The sequence below is a fragment of the Callithrix jacchus genome, chromosome 18, assembly GCF_049354715.1.
Source record: "Callithrix jacchus isolate 240 chromosome 18, calJac240_pri, whole genome shotgun sequence".
Taxonomy (NCBI): Eukaryota; Metazoa; Chordata; class Mammalia; order Primates; family Cebidae; genus Callithrix; species Callithrix jacchus.
In genome coordinates this window covers 37,885,102-37,901,666 of record NC_133519.1, presented here as the reverse complement: position 1 = coordinate 37,901,666, position 16,565 = coordinate 37,885,102, and the positions used below count along the sequence as shown (strand labels likewise).

Sequence of the window (16,565 nt, the reverse complement as noted above, 5' to 3'; positions counted from 1 at the left end):
TTTATAACACCTATATGTGTTGTATAATACAAAATCAGGCTCATTAGTATATCTATCACTTCAAACATTAACCATTTATTTGTGGGAAGAGCATTCAAAATCTCAGCTATTTCAAAAGATACAATGAATTATTGTTAATTATAGTCACCCTACTGTGCAAAAAACCATCAGAGCATATTTCTCTTATCTAACTATAACTCCCTACCCATTGAATAATCATCCCCCCACTCCTCACCCTCTCCAGCCTCTGGTAACCACTACTCTACTCTACTTCTATAAGATCGACATTTTCAGATTCCACACAGGAGTGAGATCATGCAGTATTTACCCTAGCACTGGCTTCTTTAAAGTTGCCATTTATTAGTTAATAATAATAATGTATCGATATTGGCCCATTCATTGTGGCAAACATATCATGTTAATGTAAGATATGTAAGATGAGGTAATAGAGAAAACTGGTGTGTGTGGGGGCGGGGAATGTATACAAATTCTCTGTACCAGCTCTTCATTTTTTTTTTTTGGTAAGTCGAAACTTTCAAAATAAAAAAATTAAAGCAGAAAAAGTAGCTGGCTAGTCACTAAATATAACCCCAGTCAGTTAGGGCTAAAAGATGAATCACGTAGGAATCTTGCCAGGGCTGCAGAAAGAAGCCCTTAGTGCTGCCTAAGTGCATAGAGGCTGAGTTGGGCAGCAGTCTTGGGACAAGAGGGATGACCTATTTGGGATATTTGGGGGATTTCTATTATTAGAAGCCTAGTAGATTCCCATTTAGATCACTAGCCTCTTCCTGCTGCTGCCTCTCCAAAGACATCATTCTCAGAAAGTACCAGCCTGCCCTCTTTCACTCCAGAGCCCTGAACTGAAATCAGTTGAGAGCAGCTTCCATTATCCTTGCTTTTTAAATTTCTCATGACTTTATCTCTCGATGCCCAGACACAACCTTCTATTTTTACTGGCCTGTCTCTTTGCTTGGATTTTCTACTGTGGCCCAGTTTCTGCTTCTTCATTTCATTCTACCTACTCTTTGGGCAGAAATACCTACACCAATACCTCTCCATTTGTTAATTATTGGCAAAAGATTACTTTTAGACTGTTGGTTTTCTGATGATGATGAGAATCACAACACTGTTTAAAGACAAATGACTTTATACTTAAAAGTGTAAGAGTCAGAGCTGGTGCTGAGTTGGTTTTCTTTTGAGAAATTTCTATCTCTGACACCTCCTCCTCTACTAGAAGCAGAGTGCTACTCTGTGTGTCTATGTATTCAGAAACCCATGATGATGACCCATTAGATCTGACTCCTAATTTGTACCTAACTCCTAATTTGTTCCCCTCCACTCCACTATTAAAAATATTTTCAATTGCAGTCTAATTTCTTTTTCTTCCAAATTTTATCTTCGGTCAATGCACTATGCATATTATTTTTAACTGATATCCAGTTCCTCTGGGCACATGAGGGACTTACATTTTCCTGTTTCCTTGAAGCTAGGCATGGCCAGGAACTTGCTCTAGCCAATAAAATGTGAATAGAAGGGATACATGTCACTTTGTGGTAGGAACATTTAATTGCCAGTGTGTGACTCTTCTAGCTCCTCTTCTACAGTGGTGATCATGGGAACACGTGTTGATATGGAGGTGCCATTAAGTAAGATCAAAGCAGCCTGGAGTACTGAGCCAACACATGCAGGACAGCTGCCCTGGAGAGCTGCCCAGATATGCAAGGGAATTTGTACGAGGGAGTAAGTTTTGTTGTGTTAAAAAATAATGAAGATTGTGGGAATGTTTTTACTACTGCATAGCCTAGAATATCTCGACTATTATGGTTGAAAAGTAACCTCAAGCGTATAATACATTGTTAGTAATTGATGATATCTGAGTGTATTACCTCTTCTAGAGTAATTCACTGTGATAGAAGACCCCAGGGGACGAGATACCTTAACTAAGAGGAATGAACTACTAATGATGGAGTAGAAGACCCTTAGGCAAATTAGAGAAGATGACATTTTGAGATAAGACAGTCTTTCTTTGTTCTCTAATCATACCATGATGGTGTCTGGCCAGATGCTTATTCAGATACACACTTTAGGAAGTACAGTTTGTGACAAACGCAGAAGCTGTGAGATCTAGCCTGTTGTAACAAGATGCCTTTCTCTAAACCATTCTGAACACATGATGTTGTAGGTCACTCATTGGGTCCTCAATGTACCTAGTGTCTAATTTTTACACAGCTTGGAATGTTCTCTTTTGTGATTAATAATAATAATTCCTTTCTAATTCTTTTCTGGCTATAATCTAGGCTTTAATATATGTTTTGCTATTCTTTTCAACTACCCTGTGAGGTATTGCCTCCAAAGGTACATGGTTATTAAGTGATAGAAGCATGATTTGAACTAAGATCCTCTTGATAGTATATGTTCATTTCACCAGGAACTCTTTCTTCACTCTCCTGAGGTGGAACTCACATTTCTTCCAACGCTCAACTTAAGCTGCATCTCCTCAGTGATGTGGCCTCCCTAATAGTCCTCTATACAGTGACCCCTCCTCCTCTGCAATCTTTATTGTCATTTGGAACTATAGTAGCTTGTCTGCAAAGACGGCCTTCTAGTAACCCATGCTTCCTGAAAGATCAGGCCTTAAACAGGTTTTCCTTGTGACTTACATCTTGACTTATAGAATGTGGTGGAAGAAGCGTCCAAGATTAGTTCATAAAAAGCCTTATGAATTCTTCCTCAGCCTCTAGAAACACTCACTCTTGGAGCGCATGCTTTGAGGAAATCCGAATGCCATATGCGATGTCTGAGACCACCTATCTCAGATGATTGTGAGAGAGAGACTACCGTGCTGTGAGGAAGTACAAGGTAGCCATGTGAAGATACCATATGGAGAAAGACAGATGCCCAGGTAGCCCATAGCTGTGCCAGCCATCCCGTCAGAAGCACCACACAGGAGTAAAGGAACCATCATGGATACCCAGCCTGGTCAAGGCTGTAGATGATTCCAGCTCCAGCTGCCATCTGTCAGTAACTTCATGAGACCCAAGACAAGAACCACCCAGCTTAGCCCAGTAAATCCACAGGACCATGAGTTATCATAATAATAAATTCTTTTTTTAAGGAACTAAGATTTGGAGTTTATTTTATCACAATAGATATTTTAAGCAGAAAGTTACCATATAATGTCCTCCCTCCCTACCTCTGGTACATTGTAATATCTGTGGACTGCTACTGTATTTTTGAATAATTAATAATTTCTATAATTGATCCATTGGCATCACCTCTGTTGAAGACTTTCTGAGAGCCTTTCTTACTGAAGATGAATCCTCTTACTTTCTAGCTTAGAACCTGGAATATGGAAGGACCTCAACAAATGTTTGTTAATTGATTAATAAGCTCCTTGAGGCCCGAGACTGTTATTTCCACCTTTCTATTTCCTGCAACGCCTAGCACAGAGCTTCCCTGCAGACCTTCAAGGACGTTTGTTGGTAAGGCATATGTCAATCATCATGTTGCAACATACTCTAACAAATGATTGGTTCGTTTTGTAACCTGCTTTTCAAAACTCCCCTCCTTGCTCTGTCTACACACTCTAGGTTTTAGCTTTTGTGGCCATGCACCTTAGTGCTATTCCCTCTGCTTGGAATGTTCTTCCCACCTCCACCCCACCCATTCTACTCTGTGAAAACCTATTCATTCCGCAAAATTCAACTAAAAGATTACCTTGCTTTAAGCCTTCCCTTCCCTATTGCAACATGACAATAATCCCTTCACTTGAATTCATGTTACCTGTTGAGTCCTTACCCCATGGCATTTCACTTCCCGCTTGTCACTGTCTCTCTTAGCCAGCGAGCTTTTCAAGGACGGAGGCTGCAGCTTATTTAACCGTGGCTCACCAGCACAATAAATGGCACAAAGCATATGGTCAATAACTGACTATTGGATGAATGAATACATTACAAGGAGAGAACACTCACGTGAGAGATAAGAAATAAACACAGTGTTGAGTGCTTTGTCACCGCAAAGTGCTATTAATACACAATTGGCACCAACTTCCCTTGCTGCTCCTGCCTATCTCATGCCTTTAATCTTTCACCACAAAGTCAACTGCCTTTCTTTAATCAATGCTGTTGCCTTCCTCTGAACCCTCTCTAGTTTGTACATTTTTTTTTGTCCTAAGATGCCTGAAGCCTCTTCATATTCAGCCCAAAATAGCACTGACCTTTCAGCTGCTATATCACCTGGCAGCTCATATCTAATTTCCTTTTGCAAAAGCCTCACTCACTTGCTTTAGCATTTCTGCTTTCCGGGTTTCTATCACTGCTTGCTGTGTTTCTGATTGTTTTTCCCTCCGAGAATCTGGCTTCCATTTTTTTTTCTGGTTTGAACTCTACCTGGCTATTTATTTCTTCTCCCCTGGGCATTCAATGGTACGCAAGGCGGGGAGGTGGGGGAAATGGGAGCCACTACATTTTGGTGATTTGTCTTCTGTTGGGGAGCTCACCTAAGACCTAGAAAATAGTACTGTCCTGGCTCATTCTGCCTGCCCCTCAACAAATTGTTGTCATTGGCTGCTTTTCCAGCTTTGCCATGGAGTCAGAGGAAACATTTCATGGGACTGGGATGTGTTTTTTTTTGTTTCTTTTTATCTTTTGGCTTTGTTTTGTTTTCTTCCTCTCTTCCTCCCTCCCTCCGTTTCCCTCCCTCCCTTCCTTTCTTCTCTTCCCTTCCTTCTTTCCTTCCTCCTCTTCCTTCCTCCTTCTCTCTCCCTCTGTCCTTCTCTTTTATCTCTTTATTTCTCTATTTGAATCATACACATTCTAGATTAATAAAAATGAACCTAGGTGACATACTAAGGAAATTCTTTCTCAGCATTTCTTAGAGCTTTTTCAAGGTCCAGCCCCAGACTCTAGCCTACATTGTCTTCTACAAAAGTGGCTTTCCATAGTAAACAATATGAAGGTATGAAGGGGAAAGATGTCACTATCTCCTCCTTACTTCCTGTGAACTGAAAAGGGCCATTTCTAATATGGAATTCTGTGTGTGTCCCAGGAACTGAATTTGTAACTCAAATTTAAACAAGCAAGGAAATTATAAAATTCAACAACATGCATACTTATAAAAATCACTGTTAACGAATTATGTAGGTTCTAGAATATTCTCCATATTTTTATGCTTTTATGCTTACATACGCAGTTTCTTCAGTTTAGAATAACCTTGCTCACCCTCTTGCTTTATTGAAATTCTACTTATCCTTCAAACATCATTCAGATGCCACTTCCTCCTTGAAAGATCACCGTATCCAACCCAGATGTGAATTCTCTCTCTCTCCTTCAAGTTCCCTCTGCTCTTTGTTTATACTGGTTTTCTAGCTTTTAAGACAGTAAGTCTTATATTTGAGTTACTTATAGAGGCATTATGTCTCCTTCCAAACTGTATACTTCTTAGGGATAGGAAAGCCAACTTATTAATTCCTTGATTTCTACCAAGAAGAACATAAGCCTTTTGACAACATGTCCTAGAATGGTTCATTGTACTTAGGCTTTCAAAATGAAAAAAATGCACAAAGATGTTAAGTCCTGCTGAGATTCTCAGATTAGAGTCCTCCTACACTACTGCAGCTTGGAGGATAAGAAAAGTCCCTCTAGGCTGGGAGCAGTGGCTCAGGCCTATAATCCCAGCACTTTGGGAGGCCGAGGAGGGTGGATCACAAGGTCAAGACATCGAGACCATCCTGGTCAACATGGTGAAACCCCGTCTCTACCAAAAATACAAAAATTAGCTGGGCATGGTGGCGCACACCTGTAATCCCAGCTATTCAGGAGGCTGAGGCAGGAGAATTGCTTGAACCCAGGAGGCGGAGGTTGTGGTGAGCTGAGATCGTGCTATTGCACTCCAGCCTGGGTAACAAGAGCGAAACTTCGTCTCAGAAAACAAAACGAAACAAAACAAAACAAAAAGAAAAGTCCCTCTAGATGCTCTCAAGGTCAACCCAATATGACAAAGGGTTTGCATGTGTGGTGGGGAGTGGTTCAGAGTAAGGAAAAGGTAGGGGTAGTGGGAGCACAGGAGATTGTTTTTTAATCAGGCAGTAGAATATTTTTCCTTGATGGGACTTAGTTGTGATTCCTTCTAATAACAATATTATAAATAATTATTTTAACTTAAATCCCAGGCACTGTGCTAAGTGCTTTATGACTATAAAATACTTAATTCTCATGAAAACACTGAAGTAGGTGTTATCATTATTCCACATCCAATGGATAAGAAAAGTAAGGCCAGAAAAGTTAAGTAATTTGCCCGAGGTCACACAGCTAGAAAATGGCAGTGGTTGAATTCAAGCCCATACCAGCTGGGGACAGGATCCCTGCTCTTGAGCAAGCTGTGAGTTTGTGTTTCTCTAAAGGTGAAAATTCCTTTGTTTTCCTGGTTAATAGTTTCTTTACCATGCTCATCAATAAATATCAAAGTTTCTGAGCATGATGTCACATAATGAAAGGATTACTTTTTACACTGCCAAATAGAATGATCACTAATTACTACTATTTATAAATGACTCTTAGACTACTTACAAATGACTCTATGTGTCAGGACTCTCTGAACTTTCCTCACAGTCATCTCTAATTTTTACTAACCACCCCATAAAGGGGGTATCATTATCTTCGATAAACAGACAAGAAAACAAAAGTCCCTAAAGGTGAAGCAGCTTGCATGAAGCCCGACAGACAGTAAGTGATAAAGCCAGCATTTACCTGCTGTGCTTGTCTTTGAGGAAACTCTGGGCTACCTGCACAGCCCTGGAAAAAAGGATGGGTAATTTACCTATTTCTCTACCTTCACTGAAGGAAGACGTTTATTATTGTTTACTATTACTATCATTGTATCTCAAAGCCTCTTTGAACTTCATGATGTACCTGCTAGATTTAAATCATTGCTTCAGTGCTCTCTTACCCTACTCTTGTATTTTCAGAATTTTCCAGGCAATTTTGTTCATACATGTATTACAGAATACATTGAAATTTTCCCTTTCTCATATTAAACTGTGAACCCCTGAAAGGCAGGATAATTTTTCATTCGGCAAAACCTTCATTCCTAGCAAAAGTTGAACTGCATACCTATTTTCCCTGTCATTTTCGGCAAAATCTCAATTCCTGGCAAAAGTTGAATGGCATGTGTGTTTTCCACATCATTTTCCATGCTTTCAACTTATCTCTCTCCTTCCTCCTTTGCTATTATTTTATCAATTACCTTACTTTCCATCCAATCTTGGAACTGCAGTGGTACCCATAGGCACCATCAACCCCAGTGGTAATATTTCAGGAGCAAAGTGTGGCTGACCACTCCTAGGTGGTGGTCCGTGCCCAGGGCAGTTTTCCTACCGTGGAATTACTCTCTACTCTCAGGGAACACTGGTTTTCAGATTCCTGTTTAGCAGGAGTAGTGTTTAAATTCATTCATTAATAAAGATTAATCAATAATTAAGCATTCTAAAGCCACCTAGAGGCCATTTCGTGGTGCAGTGATGTATTTATTACATTATTCAGTGAAAGGACTTGGAAGCTGTCTGGCTTCACTCACAGGTTGGTTTATTACGGGATGCCTGATCGACGAACTTAAATTCCAAGTATCATCCTCCTGGCCCCTTTCCCAGCTAGGGACCTCAGTGCAGCCCCCTGGCACAACGGCTGTCTGCACCAGCCCCGACTTCTCTGTCCTTTGCGATAGCAGGCTCAGGTTCCTTAGCTGATCAATGCTTGGGCTGGGATGGAGCCAGCCAGCTTGGAATGAATGTCCTCGGCAGCGGCATTGAATCCTGCTGGGTTTCCCTGGCAGCAACTGGTACTTGTTGCTCACAGGATGTACTGCAAGTTCAAAGCTCTCTGTCCCAATGTTAGGGGAGGGTACCCCCATGGACCTTAAGTAAATGACAGTGGAAGGTCAGTGAGAATGCTGTCAACCACATATCCTGTCTCCAGGAAGGTGAATGTTTCTTCTGAGTCAGGTGCATTGCACCAGCAAATGGCATACACTACAGACTTGGTAGTGACCTGCTAATTGACTAGAACTTGGAGCTCTGACTCTGGCACAAATTACCGTACTGTCCACCCCTCTATTTTCCACTTCCTGCTAAATGTTAACCTCAGAGAAGAAACAGTGGCCTATAGATCCAGGTCAGTATCAATCTGGGGTGAAAACTGTACACAAACTAAGAGATATTCAGCCTCGAGGCTCCTCCCAAGACCCTCCTTTCTATATGTATCCAAGGGAGAGGGAGGCTGCTTAGCACAGAGTCCTCTTAAACTGTTTAGTTCTAGTAACACGCAGATCCTTCATTCATATTGTTTAGAAGATCAATGACAGTTTAACCAAAGCCAGGTGGGACTTCAAAGCTCCTTCTATGTTAAGAGATATACCTGTGGTCTGGGATGTTGAGCTTTTTTTTCAGGAAAGCCCTATTTATTGTAGCTCCCATTAATAATGACCAAATTATTGAATATTAATTGCAATGACACAAAAATTGCCACTATTGATTAAGTGCCTACTGAGTTCCAGTTTCTTATGTTACACATCTCCCATTAAATAGGCACAGGAGCTGGAATATGAGATAAAGAAATCATAGTTGGGCCGGGCGCAGTGGCTCACACCTATACTCCCAGCACTTTGGGAGGCCAAGGCGGGTGGATCACGAGGCCAAGAGATTGAGACCATCCTGGTCAACGAGGTGAAACCCCGTCTATACTAAAAATACAAAAATTAGCTGGGCATGGTGGTGCACACCTGTAGTCCCAGCTACTCAGGAGGCTGAGGCAGGAGAATTGCTTGAACCCAGAAGGCGGAGGTTGCGATGAGCCAAGATTGTGCCATTGCACTCCAGCCTGGGTAACAACAGCAAAACTCCATCTCAAAAAAAAAAAAAAGAAATCATAGTTGAAGGAACAAGGGATTACCAGTGGAATCGAGTTGGTGGAAACACTTCCTATTCATTTTTCTCTTTTCATTCTCCTACTATAGACTTGGTGAGGCAGGTACAGAGGAGCCTCCTAATTAGAACTGCCCTCACTCTTGGATGGAGCCCAGGATGGAGCACAGGGAGAGGAGGCACGGAACAAACTGGATATCAGGGGAGCCGGGTAACAGAATTTCGGCCTATTCATACATGGATTTGAGGCAAAGCACCAATCAGCCATAAATAATATAATTAGACTGGAATAAATTTAACAGTTTATATCCTATTGACGATCAAACAAGATTTAGGAATTCAGGATCCTGATCATAGCCCCTTCTGAGACAGAAGTGACAAACTTAAATATGATCATTTTCATTTGGCGACCGAAGAAAGTGAAGCTCGTGGAGACTGAGTAACTTACCGTCACCCAGCTGGTGACTTGCTGAGCTGCAAGTTAGTTCGGTTTCACTCCAAAATTCTATCTATGGAACAGCTAAATAAACATTATTTTCTTCTCATTATTAAAAAGGACAATCTTTCCTATTAAATGTATTAGATTTTTACAAAAGTTCCGATACCAAGAGGTTTCACGCATAAATTAATAAAGTAATTATTAAGATCTCAGTTTTATTACTGAAGCCCTGAACTGTTTAGGTGAGAAAACCGTTTCCCCAGGTATCCACGTTTTTCTTCTATGCACAGCCAACAAACATCCTGTGAGTCTCTCCTAGATGTTAAGCTGTGATACAAACCAAGCTTTTTCTCTTGCCATGAAATTAAAAGTTATCCAAATCCAAAGTTTCAATGCTATCAAAAAGAAGCCATTTCTCCATCACCATTTTGAAGAACCATTGTCAAACTATTGGTACGGCTCTCTTTGTATTGATTCAGTTCTCTTTATTTGGAGAACCTGCCAGAAGAAGAGGAGTAAGCAGCCACATCTCCTGAGTGCCAAGGGAAAAACAGTGCCATAGATTCAACCTCAGATTCCTTATTTTAAATAAAAAAATGATTTTCTAAAGGTTTTCTATGCCCAACAGGGTTCCAAGGTGATCAGCAATTGGTAGTAGGAACTTTCATTCTGCTAAAATGAAAGGAATCCAAGAAAGGAAGATAAAGGAAAAGAAGATCATACAATATGTTTTTTAAAATCAACTAAAGAAGGTTTATCTTCTGCCTCTACCTCTCCGATACCTGATTCTCAGGGTGGGTATGCTGGAAACTTAATGCATGCAGGATGGTGTATCTTATATACTAGCTTTATTGTAATAACAGTGGAGTAATATTGCAGGTCACATATCAGGAAATTTCCCAGTTAGAAACATGGCAGGCAACCAATCTAAAGACTGAATGAAGAGCAGGGGAGACCAGGCACGGATCTACAGAAGGGCAACGGAGAACAAGAAAGAGAAAGGAGATTCATACAGAGGGTGAAACATTCCTAAGAGAGGTTTTGGTGACTTTTTAAAAAATGTAACAATCTCAGATGCTAGAAGTGAGAGGACAGTTGCAAGTATTCACTAGAAGGAGCGAGTTAATCATGCAGCAGTGTCTAGTTGAGATACTGCAGGTTTTCCATGCTGGAAATGTGACCAATCACTATCTCTCTCAATTTCTCACTGCCCTTTACATAAACTGTAGTATAATCATTTTACCTATTTTCTTCCTGTCTGAGGCGATAAAGCAGATCTCGTCCTATTTAAAATAACCAATCCACCTATCACTTTATCCTCTACTTCCCTCCTCTTTCAAGATACATTCTATCTTTCCTGTGGCTTCTTTTATTTCTTTGTTGGATTTGTCTTTGACCTACAAGCATTCTGTCCTAGTCCATTTGTACTACTATAACAAAATACCTGAGACTGGGTACTTTATAAAGAACAGAAGTTTCTTTTCTCAGAGCTCTGGAGGCTGAGAAATGCAGGATTAAGACCCTGGCAGGTTCACTGCCTGGTGAGGGATGCTCCTTGTTTCCAGTATGGCACCTTGTTGCTGTATCCTCCAAAGAGAGGAACACTGTGTCCCGAAATGGTGGAAGGGCAAGCAGATTAACACTGCATCTTTTTTAATAACTACTCATTCACAAGGGAGGAGCCCTCATAGTCTAATCACCCCCCAACAGCTTCACCTCTTAATACTGTCCTGTTGGCAACACTTGAATTTTGGTGGGGCCACATTCAAACCGTACCATGTTCCAGTCACCCCTATTCACTGCTCGACCCCAAGGCCTGTTGTATTTCTTTTCCAGCCTCATTTCTTTTCTTTCCATCTCTGATCTTGGATCAGCTGCAGTCACTCTTATCAGGTTCTCATTTCCCATTCATTCCTCAACCTACCTTCTGTTTCTACCAATTAACTGAAAAGCTCTCAACAAAGTCCCAAGAAACCCTGCTCTTCCTGATAATTCTTTTCCATTCATACTTTACTATTGTTCTTTCTTTCTTAACATTTATAGGAATTCTTACAGTCACAAGGTTCAGGTGTACAGATATATAACTTTCTGCTGGTGGTGGAAAATTAAAATTTACCAATTTATATACATTTATTTTTGTTTAAAACTGAATTTTGTTTAACGACATAATTAGTTTATTGTGTTGTCCTCTTCTCTATTTTCTCGTCTTTTCACCAGAGTTCACAGCATTAGGGAACAAGACATGGTGTGAAGATTCTTGAGGAGTCAGAACCTTTCCTCCTTGCACCCCTTGATGCGATTTTACCATGCAATTCCACCATGGCCAGTGTCCATGTTCCCTGAGCTTCACTGTCCAAACAGGGAGGCCCTTGCAGAACCATCAAACTTCTCAGCCAATTCTGTACTGTCCCGCGGGCCCTTTTCCTGCTTTGCCAACCCCACACTGGAATCCAAAGCAGTCTTTGAGATCACCCATTCACCCACACAGCTGCCCCTTCACCCAAGCAGCTCCCCCTTGTTGTTACCCATTCACACCCTGCATTAGAATCTGTGCTGTTTGAGAGGCTTGATCTCTCCATGACTACAATACTTTTACTTATTCCACTGCTTATGTTTGAAAAACCTGGACTTACACATCATTTGACCTCAGAAAATCCCACAGTAGAGCTTGTGTTTTCCTGTTTCTCATGCCCTCAGTTCTTGCTTTATTTGGTTAAGTGCTTGACCACTGCTGGATTTGTCTCCCTTCACGATGATAATAAAAGCAATTAAATTAACAGAGCTGAAGGTGTGATCCATAATTCCTCAATTTATCACCCTTTGCTTGACCTCCACACCACACTCCATCTCTCTTGGGATAAGTGCCAAACCAGAGGTTGTTTTCAGGACTGAGACCCAGTTAGATTTATCACTAAAAGGAACAAAGTAACTCGGGCCTTTTAGTGCTGGTTATATATATAAAAGAGAAAGAATTTAACTCTTAATTGAATGAAAGAAAAAAATTAGCATTCAGATCAAATAGATTATCTCAAGTAGACTTGTGCCATGGTGTGGTCTCAAGCAGATGAAACAAACTCCCTAAATTCCCACTGATTCAGGACAGGTTTAGGCTTGAATAACATCTCTGTATTTATAATAAGAATGTATGGCAATCCCAGCTATGAAAAAGTTAAAGAAATGATCAGGGTTTTATCCCCTTCTTTGGATATAAACATTGGCAAACCTTGTCTCAGTAAAGACTCAGAGAGCAGAAACTAATAGGCTTTCACAGATATTTACACAAGCTAGAAAAATAGTTGAATTCTTTCATCAGCCATGCTATTATTTATATATACCTGGCAGTGCCCCAAATTATGCACTCTTAGAAGTAAAATTAGGCCTTTGCCTAGTGAACTCAGATCCTCCTGAAGAAAAGCATAATGTCTATTTCCTTTGTTGTCATGTCAATCAGGAGAGTCCCTCACGTTTGCTAATTCTGGACCTGACTGATCACAGGGTCTACTCCAGGGACACACCTTAAGTCAGAGTTGCCCATTGGATACTTGTACCCCAAGGTGCTGAATCACCTTATCTCCGCCAATCACCTTATCTCTGTAGAAACAGTTCAGATTTTGGTTCCTCAGCCTCTGTCATCTTTGAGTCAGAAATTAAATTTACGGAAGGAAAGAGAGGAATGGATCAAGTTGCTTCGCTAGATTCATCATGATCATCAATATTGGGACTGATGCCAACAGGAGTTGATTACGAGACTCCAGCACAGGACGCTGTGCTAAGCTCCAGTCCACATAGGTCAGGTCCTCGGGCACCAGATAAAGAGCATTGCTTCCAACATGTCAGGTTGAAAATGCTCATGCCCAGTTCTGTGGCAAAACTAAAACCCACAAAAGCACGTCCAGGGCCTTGCCATTTTGGGCAGACTTCATCAATACTGAGTGATTGGTCGAAAGGATATAGATAAACGGACAATGAGATCAGGAAGTCCCAGGCCAAGTCAGGCTTTGGCCTCAGGTGTGGCAGGGAATGCAATGAATCCCTGACTCTCTGTGTTGATGCCAGCTTCCTCCAGGTCCAACCTATTTTTTTTTTTCCTCATGTAGCTATAACTCTTGGTTTAGACCGGAAGTTATTTGTTTAATCTGGAGCAAGAATACAGCCAAGATTTGTATTTTCCATGGCTGAATCAGGTATCTTCGAAAGTTTCCACAGAACTTTTAAAAACAAATAAAAAAGTACTTTTATTTTTGCAGGTATGAAGGTAGTTTAAGTATTTTATTTTATTTTGAGACGGAGTTTCGCTCTTGTTACCCAGGCTGGAGTGCAATGGCGCGATCTCGGCTCACCGCAACCTCCGCCTCCTGGGTTCAGGCAATTCTCCTGCCTCAGCCTCCTGAGTAGCTGGGATTACAGGCACGCGCCACCACGCCCAGCTAATTTTTTGTATTTTTAGTAGAGACGGGGTTTCAACATGTTGACCAGAATGGTCTCGATCTCTTGACCTCGTGATCCACCTGCCTCGGCCTCCCAAAGTGCTGGGATTACAGGCTTGAGCCACCGCGCCCAGCCTATAAAATCTTATAAATATCATTCATGATGTCACAATGAGACAGGATGCAAGAAAAAAATAACAACAGCAGTCTGAGTTATTTAATTTACTTAAAATCATTTTAGTAGAGCAGATACCATGGGAGGCATCAGCAGTAGAATTTCTCTATAACCCAGAATCCTGATGCATAAACTTTAGAAGAAATTGCCCCTTATTGCAAAAGGTCCAAAGTTTACTGCTTTCTTTTGTTTGACAGTAGAAAAAGAAAATAGGAGATTATCTTGTGGATCTTAATTTCATGGAGAAGGAAAGCTTTGCCTGTGGTTAATTCAGTGTTTTTGCTTTGCAAAGTTAGCAGAGGTCCTCAATCCCACTCCAGGATGGATGGCTCAGCACACACTGCGCCTCCCCACCTCCAAGCCTGGTGTTTGTATGGAATAATAAGCTTGGGCCTGATAATGCTTTTATAATGTAAAGAAGGAAAGCCAAGTAAAGTGGATTTGTGCATCCCTCTAATGAAAAGTTGGCCTGTCTGTTATCAGACTAATGAAGCCCCTACCCCATTCTCTTGCCCAGTGTAAGCCTCACAATGGAGAGAGTGAGCTCTCCCCAACACCGCTCCTCCACAGATGCTATCTGCCAGCTCTCTTCGCAGAAGAGTTCATTTTAAAGGGATCCTGCCTTGATTAAGGCTTTGTGAGCCTCCCAGCCTCATTACAAATCAATGGAGATGAACTGAGTGCTTAATACTCAAAAGCCAAGCTAACAAAAGCTGACTTATTACAGCTAAGAGGTTGGGACTCTCCTGGGTGTTTCAGCTTTGTTTTGTTTTGTATTTCAACCCCCTTTCCCCTTCCCTCCTCTTCCTGACCACCCCCAACCCAATCCATTTTTTTTGTGGCAATATTCAAGTCCACAGCCTGATCCTATTCCTTCTCCCTTATATCCATCTACATAAAACTGCAACTTTCAGAAGAATAATATTTCTGACTGGATTCGTTTGCTCCACTGTAGCTAGATGAGTTTTCTGAATGGCAGGGAAGAGTCCCCCTTCCTTATGCTATTTACCTTCAGTTTTTCACACTGGAATTAATAATCCTAGTATCTTTTGGAAAACTTCCTGTTTACTGTTCCTCATTTACTGACTTCCCATTCCATAACCCCAACAGACACACAAGTATAGAAAGGCAAAGGGCAATTAGAAATATTTGACCATCCTTAAAGAAAAGATATGAGTTAACATAAACCTGCTTCCAGATCCTTAGCGGATTCAAACACCTCTTCTCTTCCTGTCTCCCTCTTTCTCTCTAGTCTCAGAGAAAATTGCACTTAAAGTATTTTCTGCTCCATATTCAGACAGGAAGGTGCCAGAATTGTAATGAGATGATGAGGAGCCCCATATGGAAAGGAAAACACACACACACACACACACACACACACACACAGCCCAAAGGAAGTTTCAAATATCACTATAAATCAAGTCTCATTGTCACAAAGTCAAGAGACTGGGGCTGCGCCTTCTCTGAGAAAGGTTAGAAGGATCTATCTTATAGGATTCCACCCCCTTGTCTTTCCCTGTGGAAATAATAACAGCAAACATTGATTGGGCATTTTATTCTGTCCTAATCAAAATATTAAGCATTTTACATGCATTGTTTTATTTAACCATCACAATAATTCTATGAAGACATTTCAATTAATATTTGTACTTTACAGATATTAATTGTAAAGAATTGTAAAGAAAAAAACATACGGTTTCCAAGCCCCACATTTAGTAAGCAAAGAATGTGTGGAAATCTAGATCCTGCTCTGACAGCAGAGCCCCTGAACTAAACCACTACATTAATCTGCCTTCATACAGGTTTGACGAAATCCTTAAAACATAAAGAAAAGATTTTGTTAAATTAAACCTCGTGTTCTGGGATTCAGCAACCAGTTTACAAATGACCACTCCTTTTTTTCTACCTGCCCCTCCCCATTATTCTACCTGCCCCTCCCCATTATTCTACCTGCCCCTCCCCATTATTCTACCTGCCCCTCCCCATTATTCTACCTGCCCCTCCCCATTATTCTACCTGCCCCTCCCCATTATTCTACCTGCCCCTCCCCATTATTCTACCTGCCCCTCCCCATTATTCTACCTGCCCACCCCATTATTCTACCTGCCCCTCCCCATTATTCTACCTGCCCCTCCCCATTATTCTACCTGCCCCTCCCCATTATTCTACCTGCCCCTCCCCATTATTCTACCTGCCCCTCCCCATTATTCTACCTGCCCCACCCCATTATTCTACCTGCCCCTCCCCATTATTCTACCTGCCCCTCCCCATTATTCTACCTGCCCCTCCCCATTATTCTACCTGCCCCTCCCTATTATTCTACCTGCCCCTCCCCATTATTCTACCTGCCCCTCCCCATTATTCTACCTGCCCCTCCCCATTATTCTACCTGTCCCTCCCTATTATTCTACCTGCCCCTCCCCATTACTCTACCTGCCCCACCCCATTATTCTACCTGCCCCTCCCCATTATTCTACCTGCCCCTCCCCATTATTCTACCTGTCCCTCCCCATTATTCTACCTGCCCCACCCCATTATTCTACCTGCCCCTCCCCATTATTCTACCTGTCCCTCCCCATTATTCTACCTGCCCCTCCCCATTATTCTACC

The 16,565-nt window shown here is 41.4% G+C and overlaps 1 long non-coding RNA gene across 3 annotated transcripts in view; it reads right to left on the bottom strand.

Annotated features, from left to right (window-relative positions):
* LOC144580161 (uncharacterized) overlaps nucleotides 1–3,906 on the bottom strand; it is a 135,466-nt gene extending 131,560 nt beyond the window's left edge. For 2 of the 3 annotated variants that reach the window (XR_013529215.1, XR_013529217.1), the window contains exon 1: nucleotides 3,799–3,906. This is a non-coding gene — a long non-coding RNA (uncharacterized LOC144580161). Of the gene's footprint in view, nucleotides 1–3,783 lie in introns of all 3 variants that reach the window. The other variant, XR_013529216.1, reaches the window with a different exon arrangement.
* Nucleotides 3,907–16,565: the final 12,659 nt, after the last annotated feature.